The sequence below is a fragment of the Zootoca vivipara genome, chromosome 15 (genome assembly GCF_965207765.1).
Source record: "Zootoca vivipara chromosome 15, rZooViv2.hap1.1, whole genome shotgun sequence".
NCBI classification, from domain to species: domain Eukaryota; kingdom Metazoa; phylum Chordata; class Lepidosauria; order Squamata; family Lacertidae; genus Zootoca; species Zootoca vivipara.
In genome coordinates, this window is record NC_142598.1 from 7,179,335 (window position 1) to 7,191,519 (window position 12,185).

Sequence of the window (12,185 nt, forward strand, 5' to 3'; positions counted from 1 at the left end):
CTTACAGCCCCGCGCTCCGCCCTCTCCTCCTCCCTCCGCTCCGCGCTCCTGCTTTCTCTCCGGCGGTGGCGGCAGCGGCGTGCGCTATGGAGGGCGAGCGGAGCGCCCGGGCGGGCGGCGGAGGACGGCGAGGGAGGCGGCGGCGGCGAGGAGGGCAGCCGCGGGCGGGTGAGTGGTGGTCGCCGGTGCTCCCCGCGCCGCTTTCTGCACATGCACAGGGGGCGGCGCAAAGGGCCCATCCTGTTGCTTCCTACTCTTCTTTCTGGTCCCCAACCTGTGTGGGCCCGCCAGGCGGCTGCTGCTGCTGCTGCCGGTGGTGCTGGGCTCAGGCCCGAGATGTGGGTTTCCCCCATAGCTGTGGCCTGGCGGGGGGAGCCATGCTGGGGAGGCCACAGCTGTGAGGAGCCTGGCTGGGGAGGCCTTCTGCTCCGCTCTGGAAGGCCCCTACCCTTAACTTCCACCAACAAGAGGCGTCCTGATGCAGCTGAAAGTGAGCGGAGAGCCGGGGAGGGGGCATGTATGGGGTGGGGGCTCTCAAGCGCTGGGGCCTTTGTCGAATTGGTTCGGTGCGGGAGGTCGTTTTGTTTCAGCTCTTTGCACCTAGTGGGAAGGTGCATCCTAGCCAGAGTTGTGCGCCTTTGTTATGGGGCAGGTAGGCGAGCTGAAGAGGGTGGCGGGCTTAGGGGAGGCGCCTCTTTGGGCCGTGGGATTGTAAGAGGAGGGCCCGTGGGGCGGGGCGGGGAAGTGAGAAAGTTAGGGCGGGCTTGGCGGTGCTTGTCGGGGTCGGGCGCAACTCGCTGCGGAAGCGATTTCAAGCGGGCCATCTGGAATGGCAGTATTTTGAAGGGTGTCCCATGTGATGGGCGTGGCCCGGGATCCCTGGTGATGTCATCAAGGGAGCTTGCTTGGGGTGCAGGATCCTGGAGGTGCATCCAGGGCATACGTGTCTCAGGTTGTAGTAGGGAGTCAGCTCCATCTGTTGTCGCACTGACTCCATCTCCCCAGACAGCATGGCCGGCAGGGAGGGAGGAAGGGTATAGGCTCCCCTTGTGTGTCTCAGAAATTAATTGGGGAAATCTGGGCGCGCGAGCCTAAGTCTTTCCTTTCGAGTAGGCTTGTGGCATGTAGAAGAAACTGCTGGATGTGTACATAGTCCTCGGTGCTCTTTACGCTGGGCTGCAGTTCCGTAGCAGGAGGATGGTGGTAGGCCTTTGCCAACCACAATTAAGCAAGCACACAACCCCCCCTCTTACTCTCCTGCACCTACATGCAGTGCCCCCCCCCCAAAAAAACACTTGCTGCCCACTGAGGCTTGAAAGGAAAAAGCGGTCAATGGATTTTATAAGAATTTTTTGTAAACTAAGTACCTGCCTTTTGCTTGACTTACAGTTAAATATAGTTACTTAAATCACGTATAGGCTGTTTCCACACACATCATCATCATCATCATTATTATTATTAATTTATACCCCGCCCGTCTTACTGGGTTTCCCCAGCCACTCTGGGCGGCTTCCAAAAAATATTAAAAATACAATAAAACATCAAACATTAAAAGCTTCCCTAAACAGGGCTGCCTTCAGATGTCTTCTAAAAGTCAGATAGTTGTTTATTTCCTTGACATCTGATGGGAGGGCGTTCCACAGGACGGGTGCCACCACTGAGAAGGCCCTCTGCCTGGTTCCCTGTAACCTCACTTCTCGCAGTGAGGGAACCACCAGAAGGCCCTCAGCGCTGGCCTGAACGACAGGGGTTGAGACGCTTCTTCAGGTATACTGAGCCGAGGCCATTTAGGACTTTAAAGGTCAGCACCAACACTTTGAATTGTGCTCGGAAACGTTCTGGGAGCCAATGCAGGTCTTTCAGGACCGGTGTTATATGGTATTGGCGGCCACTCCCAGTCACCAGTCTAGCTGCCACATTCTGGATTAGTTGCAGTTTCCAGATTGCCTTCAAAGGTAGCGCCACGTGGAGCGCATTGCAGTAGTCGAAGCAGGAGATAACTAGAGCATGCACCATTCTGGCGAGACAGTCCATGGGCAGGTAGGGTCTCAGCCTGTGTACCAGATGGAGCTGATAAACAGCTGCCCTGGACACAGAATTGACCTGCATCTCTATGGACAGCTGTGAGTCCAAAATGACTCCCAGGCTGTGCACCTGGTCATTCAGTTTGTTTGCAATGAACCAGTGTAATCTCTGGATAAAAAGAAGGGGGGGGAACTATGCTTCTACGAAGTGCCTCTTGGTCAGTGGAGTAATGCTTGCCATTGGAACAGTCTTAAAACTACCTTAGAGACCAGCAGGGCTCATCTACTGATTTGTAGCGTTGCACAAAAAACATGCCGTCGTGAAGAAGCCTACAAAAGTTAGTACCCCTCTGACATTATTTTTTCTAGAATCAAAACCCATCAGAATGAGAGTAAGGCTGGGAGAACATTTGAGTCCTTACTTCTATGTAGCTGCTGCTCTTCCTTGCCCAGTGTGATGTCTGTACCTCTGATGCTGGGAGTCCTTGATAGTCTGCAGTTTCTTAGAGCCCTCCAAGCACATTTGATGGGCTGAAAAGATGCAAGAGGTATGCCCACAGGTAGTTGTCTGGCAGAGCTTTTCCGAGTTGTAAATGGGCTTCTGTCACCTGGCCAAGAGGGTGTAGCAGTTTGCAGTATCCGAGGTTTGCAGTATCAACTTACAAGACACTTTGAGGACAATATTGCTTAGTTTCGGACAGACTAGGATGCCAAGTCCCATGGAGGTGTCTAGAGCACTGTGTTCATCTATACTGGATCAGTTTTAGAGATTATAGCAGCCTTGACCCTTGGTCATCTTGGCTTCTTAAAACTAGCCACAGGGCGTTGGCTGGGAGTGGTTGATGCTTCACTAGAGAGAAGGGAAGTGCCATCTGCCTCAAATGAGGCGTTGGTGTGCCCCTTCCTTAAACAGACCCCCCTGGACCCAGAAGGGTTAAAACAACTACCACCCTTTTTGAGTGAGGTGGTTGAGAATGTGGTGGCAGTTCAGCTTCAGGCATGCTTGGCAGGGTGGATTTGATTTAAATCAAACTGATTTAAATCACGATTTAAATCACGATTTAAATCACTAGTCAGTAAGGCTTGATTTAAATCATAGTTTTCTACATAAAGACTAATTCTTGCTGGTATAACTTTAATATGCAAGTAGATGAAGATTTTTAGAATAACAACTTTTCATATTAGTTTTTTATCCCCAGTTTAATAAGTTAATCATTCATATTTGGACAACTTTACTGTTGTACTTAGGAAGGAGAAAAATAATCATTACCTTAATAATAACAATTTAAATAGATTTATTCAACTGAAACAATAACATTACAGCATATGTTATTTGCTTAAACAAACATCCATGTTTGTTAACTAATTTGGCTAAACAAAAACAATATATATATATTTTAAGAAACTTAGACTGTCAGCCCAGCCTACACATGAAAAACTTAAATACTGTCCACTCCAAACAATCAGAAAAATATTGTTTCTATTCTATTCACTGAACTTCTTGAAACTTAGCACTGAAGGGGTTGTTTCTGTATTCATAGGTTTGTAGAACAATAGGATTAAGGTCTTTTTCTCAACTCTGTTCATGTTATAACATTTTTGCTGTGAAGAAGAGGCATGTGATCTCTGTTGAGTCAAATTCAGTTTTGAGAACTGCAAAAGTAAACCAAGCATCTGTGATAATATCTTGTAGGCAGAGAAACTGCCCAATAATCTTACAAAAACCTCTGGAAGAGCATGACATTGTGAATGGATTAATGGAATTAATTTACCCCAAAATTAAACATATACAACCTTATTCTACATAATTAAAAAACTAATCTTTATTTCATGATGGAATAACCTTTGGATGGTAAAATATTTTCCTCAAAAAGCATTTTATTTTAAAAAATCGATTTAAATCAAAAAAATCGATTTAAATCAAAAAATCCGATTTAAATCAAAAAATCCGATTTTTTGATTTTTTAAAAAAAAATCATTGATTTTTATCCACCCTGATGCTTGGAGAAAGCGGATTACAGTACGTACTTGAATCTACTCCAGACTGGATTCAGATGACTTGGAAACTTCGGTCGGTCCAAAATGCAGCAGTCTGATTATTGGTGGGAGTTCCATTTAGATCGCATATAACTCCTGTTTTAAAATAGTTGCATAGGTTGACAATTTGCTTCTGGGCTCAATCCAAGGTGCTTGTGTTGGTGTTTAAAGCCCAACACAGCAAAGGATGTTTAAGGTCAGCAAAGGATTTTGACCAATACCTATTATTTGTTGTTTCTATTGTTTCATGTTATTTATGTATATCAGCAGAGGGGTCCCTCTTGGTAGTTTTTCTGCCCTCAGAAGTTTGCAGCTGCTACTGGCCCAGGAGAGGACCTTCTATTATCATTATCATCATCATCATCATCATTATTATAATCATCATCATTTATACAGAGGTACCTCAGCTTGGGATGCAGGTGGCACTGTGGGTTAAACCACAGAGCCTAGGGCTTGCCGATCAGAAGGTCGGCGGTTCGAATCCCTGCAACGGGGTGAGCTCCCGTTGCTTGGTCCCATCTCCTCCCAACCTAGCAGTTTGAAAGCACGTCAAAGTGCAAGTAGATAAATAGGTACCGCTACAGCGGGAAGGTAAATGGCGTTTCCGTGTGCTGCTCTGGTTTGCCGGAAGCAGCTTTGTCATGCTGGCCACATGACCTGGAAGCTGTACGCCGGCTCCCTCGGCCAATAACGCAAGATGAGCGCGCAACCCTAGAGTCGGTCAGGACTGGACCTAATGGTCAGGGGCCCCTTTACCTTTACCTTTACCTCGGCTTACAAACACTTTGGGTTACAGACTCTGCTAACCCGGAAGTAGTAGCTCAGGTTAAGAACTTGACCTCAGGATGAGAACAGAAATTGTGTGGTGGCAGCGGGAGGCCCCATTAGCTAAAGTGGTGCTTCAGGTTAAGAACGGACCTCCGGAACAAATTAAGTTCTTAATCAGAGGTACCACTGTATAAAATCTCACAAAATACATAACAAAAATAAAAGCAAGAACAGCCCAGTAACCCCATTCAAGTCGCATCTCTTTATTCTGGCTTTTGACATTTGATAGGTATATTTTTAGGACCTAAACTGTTTTCAATGTTTTAATGTTGTAACCTGCCCTGGGGCCTTAGGGTAAAGGGTAATTAATTAATTAGTTAATTAATAATAAAATGCAAAGGTTATCTAGCCTTACTGAAGGACTTAAGAGGGCATGCCAGTGTGGACTTGTCAGGGGCCCCCATAGCAATTCTGTCCGCTGCTGCTGTGTTTTGCTGCATGTTCATTGTGCAACCTGCATGAACCTTTGTCAAGTGTGGACTTCTTTCTCAATAAGCAACTTTCTTGTCCTGTGTATGATCTTGAGTGTTAGGAGACCCAGTGGATTTCTTGGCCTCTGTGAATCCAAGGGCTGATGCCATTTGGGTGGGGCAGCGATTGTAAGGCATTGATGGACTATTGTCTCCACATAGGCAAATGTTTGTCATTGGCACTGATTCTCGAAGAGGAAAAGGAAAAGGTCTGATGAAGAAAGTGTGAGTGGCAGAAAAGATATTTTGTAGACCTTGGGCAAATGATTGCCACACACACACACACACACACATATATACAGTGGTACCTTGGGTTACAGACACTTCAGGTTACAGCAGGCATTCTCAACCTCGGCCCTCCAGAAGTTTCTGGCCTACGACTCCCATGATCCCTAGCTAGCAGGACCAGTGGTCAGGGATGATGGGAATTGTAGTCTCAAAACATCTGGAGGGCCGAGGTTGAGGAAGCCTGGGTTACAGACTCCGCTAACCTGGAAGTAGTACCTCGGAGTAAGAACTTTACCTAGGATGAGAATGGAAATCGTGCGGCGGCAGCGGGAAGCCCCATTAGCTAAAGTGGGACCTCAGGTTAAGAAAAGTTTCAGGTTAAGAATGGACCTCTGGAATGAATTACGTTCTTAACCTGAGGTAACACTGTGTGTGTATAATCAATTTTAAATTTCTTTACTTCACTTAATCTGAGGACCACAGGACAGTTTACAATAGAAGAACACAAAAATGCCTAACATAGTAATAAACAAAAACAATACCCCACCACCACCACCACCAAGCCTTTGGTTTCCCATCCCAACTTTTGGTCTGTATTTGTAACTCGAAAAGACTTTTACATGCTTTTAATTGGCAAATATCACCCAAAATGTGATGTGGCAAATTGCAGGAGTAGCAGCTGCTTCACTTGAAAGTGAATCTTTATGACCAAAATGTAGGGTTGCCATACAGACATGTCCTTGTTTTTTGGGGGGGGGCAACATGCTTATCCGGGTGGATTTTTACATTTTAAAGGAAATGTCCAGATTTCCAAGTTTGGGGGGGGGGTTGTTCATGCAGCTCGGAATCAGGCTCCTCTGCATGCCACGGCCGCTGCCAGTCCAAGCTGGGGAAAGAGGCTTGCAGGCACGGCGGCGGCCCTGCGCACCCCTTTCCCTGGCTCAGGCTGGCAGCAGCTCAGGCCGTCTTCGTTTTCCTTCTTCCAGCTATGGCAACCCTACCCAAATGTTAATCCAAAATGTTCCTCTCAAAACCAAGTGTTTATTTTTGGAGATTTTAACATTTGCATTTTGGAGTCACGTGAACTTTAGATTTCTCAGCAGCCTTTGAATTTTTTCACAGCTCTCGTTTTGCATCGGATGTAGCAAGAGCTTAGTCCGGTTGCTTCATCGGCCTTAGGAGCCAGGAGTTCTCCTGCCCCACTTGCGGAGGAACTCCTCGCACAGTGCCCAAGTACAGTGTAGGATTTCGGTGGTGTCTGCCAGTCCTGGACTTATCGCCTTGTTATTCTCCAACATCCCGGTACTTTCTGCTGGATTTTCTGGCACTTAGTAAGATCCTTTTGCACATCCCTACCCCACCCTTCTGACTTGTTTCTGTTTTTCATGCCTCCTTCTGAGGCATTCTGTATCCCTTGCTTCAAGTGACTCTGTACTGGATGGAGCAATGAAGCAGAAGATAAGGTTGTGACTCCATAGGGCCCTTCGTAGGCCCCTTCCTTTCAAGAAGGGCAACACAGAGATTGAATCTTTGCAAAATGCCCCAAGTGGCCAAGCCTTTGTTTGCTTAAGTTGGGACAGAGAGTGCTTCTGATCCTCTCAGCCGGTCCGATGTTGGTCTCATGGTCTTTGCCTTCCCAGCTTAAGAGGGGCCTCTTGATAACCTGGAGAAGGGCGGCCCAACTTTTCGTACCACGTGGGCCACAAGAGTACTTCGACATGGAACACTGCCTTGTTGCAGAGGGGCAGGGGAGAGAAACGAGGCCAACATTTGACGCCCGCCCTCATCCTGCCAGTTAAGCAGGGTGCCAGGCTTTGGGAAGGCAGTGTGAGAGCAGGGGTGGGGGGTGGGGTCAGATGTTGCTGAGGGCCGTCAAAAAATGCATTGAGGGCCGCATGTTGAACCACCCTGACCTGGAGTGAGGTGTGGGTGGCTGAGAGAAGTTCAGGGAATGATTTCCTGCCGGTGAATAGTGTCCGGAGAAACTGGGGCAGGAAACTGAAGAGAGCCAGGAATGTGTGACGGCAAGGCAGCTAGCCACGCTTGCTGAGTGAGAGGTCGCAACCGTCTGTAGGGGACCCTGATGGCTGTGTCGCTAGGAGGGCAGACAGGAACGGGAACGCAGCTTTTGATGTGGCAAAACTGCATAGGCGCACCATGCCATGCGCACGCAGTTCCGTATTCTCCTTTCCCATCAGTTTCTTTGGCGCTTCTCTCTCTCTCCTTGCCCAGATTTGTCAGAGTCGTCAATAGGAGACCTGTGGACAAATATTTAAATTTTAAATCCTTGAGCATCTGCATCGGAGATCTGTCTCCGTTTTCCCAAGTTGCTTTTCTAGTGTGACATCCCCCCCCCCCAGAAAAGGGGGGGCTCTGGTCAGGGGCTGGCACTGGAGGTATTCAACAGGCCTCTGGCTCATCCCAAGGACCCCCCCCCTCTGTTTAGTACACACATTGACCCCTTCCTTCTGAACTGCCTCTTTTCCCACCCACATTCATTTCTTGGTGAGAACAGCAACTCTTGGCTCTCCCCTCCCGGGAGGTGAGACAGGGCAGAGACTAGTAAACAGTCAGCTGAGGGGCAGGGGGACCCAGGTGGCGCTGTGGGCTAAACCACTGAGCCTAGGGCTTGCCGATCAGAAGGTCAGCGTTTCGAATCCCTGTGACGGGGTGAGCTCCCGTTGCTCGGTCCCAGCTCCTGCCAACCTAGCAGTTCGAAAGCACGTCAAAATGCAAGTAGATAAATAGGAACCGCTACAGCGGGAAGGTAAACGCCGTTTCCATGTGCTGCTCTGGTTTGCCAGAAGCGGCTTTGTCATGCTGGCCACATGACCTGGAAGCTATACGCTGGCTCCCTCGGCCAATAATGCGAGATGAGCGCGCAACCCCAGAGTCGGTCACGACTGGACCTAATGGTCAGGGGTCCCTTTACCTTCACCTTTTATATCAAGGGCATGGGGGCCCGCAGGTTAAAGGGAAGCTTTTGCTTGTTCTCTGGGGTTCATCCACACTTTCCCGTGATTTCTAAGACACAGGTCCAAGACAGGTTTTTTTGGTCCCACCGCTTTCCCCAGAAAACCCATGGTTTTACTGCTGAATCAGAACAACCATCAGCCCGCAGAAAACCCAATTGACGTTTGTTCCATTCATTGGTAAACAGTGGGTTTTCCTAGGGGAAGCGGTGGGGCGAAAGAGGACGCATGCCTAATGGAAGTGTCGACAAACCCCTGGTTTTGCTCGAGGGAACTCGCAGAGGTAGAAAACACTGCTTCCCCCACAGATATGAAGAACTGGTTGCCAGCCACAGGTGGAGACTGGCCTGCTCTCCCCACTTGACGCCTGCCTGTTTTGCACGCAGCCTTGTCTCTGCTAAGGAAGCAGGGAGGGGGGTTACGCACCGTTTGCACAATTTCCTCCCCCAGTGAGCTGCTTTTCTCTTGTAGGAAATCCATCCCTTTTGAGGTGTTTCAGCCAAGCCCAGAGAGCCCCTTAATCCTCCCCTTTTATTCTGCTCCTAATCACACGGGCAATGGGCTCCTTCCTACAGAGGTTGCAGAACGCGCGGGGCAGAAAACCCCCCACAAATAACCGGGCCTGGGCAGCGGAAGGGGGGGCTTGTTTCTTCCAAAGCGAGATACGGCACAGAAAGCTGGCTTCCTATTATCTCACTCCTTTACCTTGGGCGAGCCATTTGGGGGCAGATCCAGCAGCACCTGTCTGCCACTGAGCTTGCCCTGCTGGTGACGTCATCTAGTGGGAGCAGCAGGGCTGCAAGTTGCCTGCCCTGTTTATTTCCCACAGGGGAAATGAATGAATCAGTTTGGAGCAGGGCAGAGGTGGATGGGTGCATCATAATTTCTTAACTCCTGGCAGCACCCCAGAGCTGTGTAAGGTCAGGGGGCACTGCATATAATAGAACTGGTTGTCTGTTGCACACCCGGCCGCCTGCATGGGGCTCCCAGGTCCTGCTGGTGCACAGGGACCCATGGCAGATTCATGAGGGTACCTGAAGGTGAGCACTGCAGCCAACCCCCCCCCAAACCCGGCCTTAGCTTCTGTGCCCCTTCCTCTGGCCCTCTGCAGTCTTTAGCTAATAAGAAAGGCACACCTAATAATAATAATAATAATAATAATAATAATAATAATAATAATAAATTAATAATAAATTTTTTATTTATACCCCGCCCTCCCCAGTCAGAACCGGGCTCAGGGCGGCTCACACCAATAAAATTACAATAAAACATAAAAAGCAATTAATTAAAATACAGTATTAAAATTTGAAATGCAGCCTCATTTTGAGTAGTCAAATCCAAGCCATGAGGAAGGAAAAACGCAGGGGTCAGACTAAGTCCAACCCAAAGGCCAGGCGGAACAGCTCTGTCTTGCAGGCCCTGCGGAAAGGTGACAAATCCCGCAGGGCCCTGGTCTCCTGTGAAAGAGCGTTCCACCAAGTTGGGGCCAATACTGAAAAGACCCTGGCCCTAGTTGAGGCCAATCTAGCCACCTTATGGCTCGGGATCTCCAGAAGATTGTTGTTTGTGGACCTTAAGGTCCTCCGCGGGGCATACCAGGAGAGGCGGTCCCGTAGGTACGAGGGTCCCAAGTCGCAAGGCTGTTGTAAGTTTGCTATGCACAAAGCGCTTTGAAACGGGGGGGGAGCTATATCTGTAGCAAGAAGTGATGATGACGATGACAAGATTTGGGGTGGGGGGGACGCAGCACACAGTTTGCCTTGGTGTCGAAGCTATATCTATACTGCTGGGTTACTCACAATTTGAGGTTGGCTGTTCAGGGACCTTTATGTTTGTGTCCTCTCTAGAGTGCATTCTTAGTGTGAGCTCATTCTCATCCATGTAATAATAACATTAGTATTTGTAAGAGATTAAACACTGAATGGACGGAACAGAGAGAAAACACTTGGAATGGCGCCCTCGTACTGAGGGCATGAGGAGCTTCAGTTAGCCTCTGGCATGGGTCTCCTCCTGGAGAAGAGAAGGGGTCCATATGTCTTGCTAACCTGAGAGCTGCATAGGACGTCCTCCTCTGTCAAAGGAGGACTTTGGATATGTAGCTCTGAGTGTAGAGATCTTTGTTTTGAAGCTGTGTGGGGTTTACTCATGAGTGTAGGGAAGAATAGGGAAAGTAAAGAAAGACAAAGACGAGCTTTTGACCAGCAAGAAGCCCTGAGAGAGAAAGAAATGAGAATGAATCTCCCTCTCCCTGCAGGCTATTTTTATTATAATCAAGGTGGCAACCCAAAATTCAAACGCTCCAATAAAATCCTAGTACAGTGAATAATTAACAAAGACTATCCTGAAATCCTAGGGACCCAGGTGGCGCTGTGAGTTAAACCACAGAGTCTAGGGCTTGCTGATCAGAAGGTCGGCAGTTCAAATCCCTGCAACGGGGTGAGCTCCCATTGCTCGGTCCCAGCTCCTGCCAACCTAGCAGTTCAAAAGCACATCAAAGTGCAAGTAGATAAATAGGAACCGCTATAGCGGGAAGGTAAACGGCGTTTCCGTGCGCTGCTCTGGTTCGCCAGAAGCAGCTTTGTCATGCTGGCCACATGACCTGGAAGCTGTCTGCGGACAAACGCCGGCTCCCTCGGCCTATAGAGCGAGATGAGCGCCGCAACCCCAGAGTCGGACCCGACTGGACCTGATGGTCAGGAGCCCCTTTACCTTTATCCTGAAACCCTAACCGCCTCCCAACATCTCCCTTATCAACACTACAAATCATTTTCCATGCATACATGTAAACAGGAAAGAAGAGCAATAGGGATTCCAGGTTTTACCACCTCCAGGATCTCCTTCAAAGGATGTTCACAAAAGGAGAAATGCAAAATGCCTCTTATCACCAAATGTTTAGACCAATGGTTTGTGCCTGCTCAACCCAAATGGTTGTGCTTGCCTGAAACCATCTCAGGTTGAAACGTGATTTTCCAAGTCATGTATAGAGAAATGGAGACTTAAGCTTCCTGTGGACTTTATATCGCAAATCATACATTCTATAATCCAGGTGGAAAAAGTCTGACATATTGAACGACGAAATTCAAGTCATCCTCTTCAACCACACACATGATCATAAATCTATGATTTCTTTCAATAAATCCCTGGGATGCTACTGCTACAAAGCTGCTTTTCGATCGCTCAAATCCAGTGTTAGAAACTCAGATATATAAGCTAATTGCCAAATGGCACCTTTAACCTACCGTGTTTCTCCTAAAATAAGCCATACCCCGAAAATAAGCCATACCCCGAAAATAAGCCATAGTGATAGGCAGTTTAACCTTGTAGGTTAAACTGTACCATACTTAAAAAAAAAATAAGACATCCCCTGAAAATAAGCCACTGTGTGTTTTTTTGAGGAAAAATAAATATAAGACAGTGTCTTATTTTTGGAGAAACACGGTAGGTTATGGTCACCACAACAGAATGTCTAGGTGGCATTTTTGGAGTGGATTTATTAATAATATTATTCATTTCATTTCATCTTTATATTTCAAATAAGAAATCTCAAGTGGTTTGCAACACATTAAAACATTAATTATTTAATGTGTTGCAAACCGCTTTGAGATTTTTTTCTTTGAAATATAAAG

General features: G+C 47.8%; 1 protein-coding gene across 1 annotated transcript in view; it reads left to right on the forward strand.

Annotated features, from left to right (window-relative positions):
* Nucleotides 1–12,185, forward strand: part of KEAP1 (kelch like ECH associated protein 1) — a 23,235-nt gene continuing 11,050 nt past the window's right edge. The window contains exon 1 of the mRNA XM_035141087.3: nucleotides 1–168. The gene's annotated coding sequence lies outside the window, so the exon portion shown is untranslated. The remainder of the gene's footprint in view (nucleotides 169–12,185) is intronic.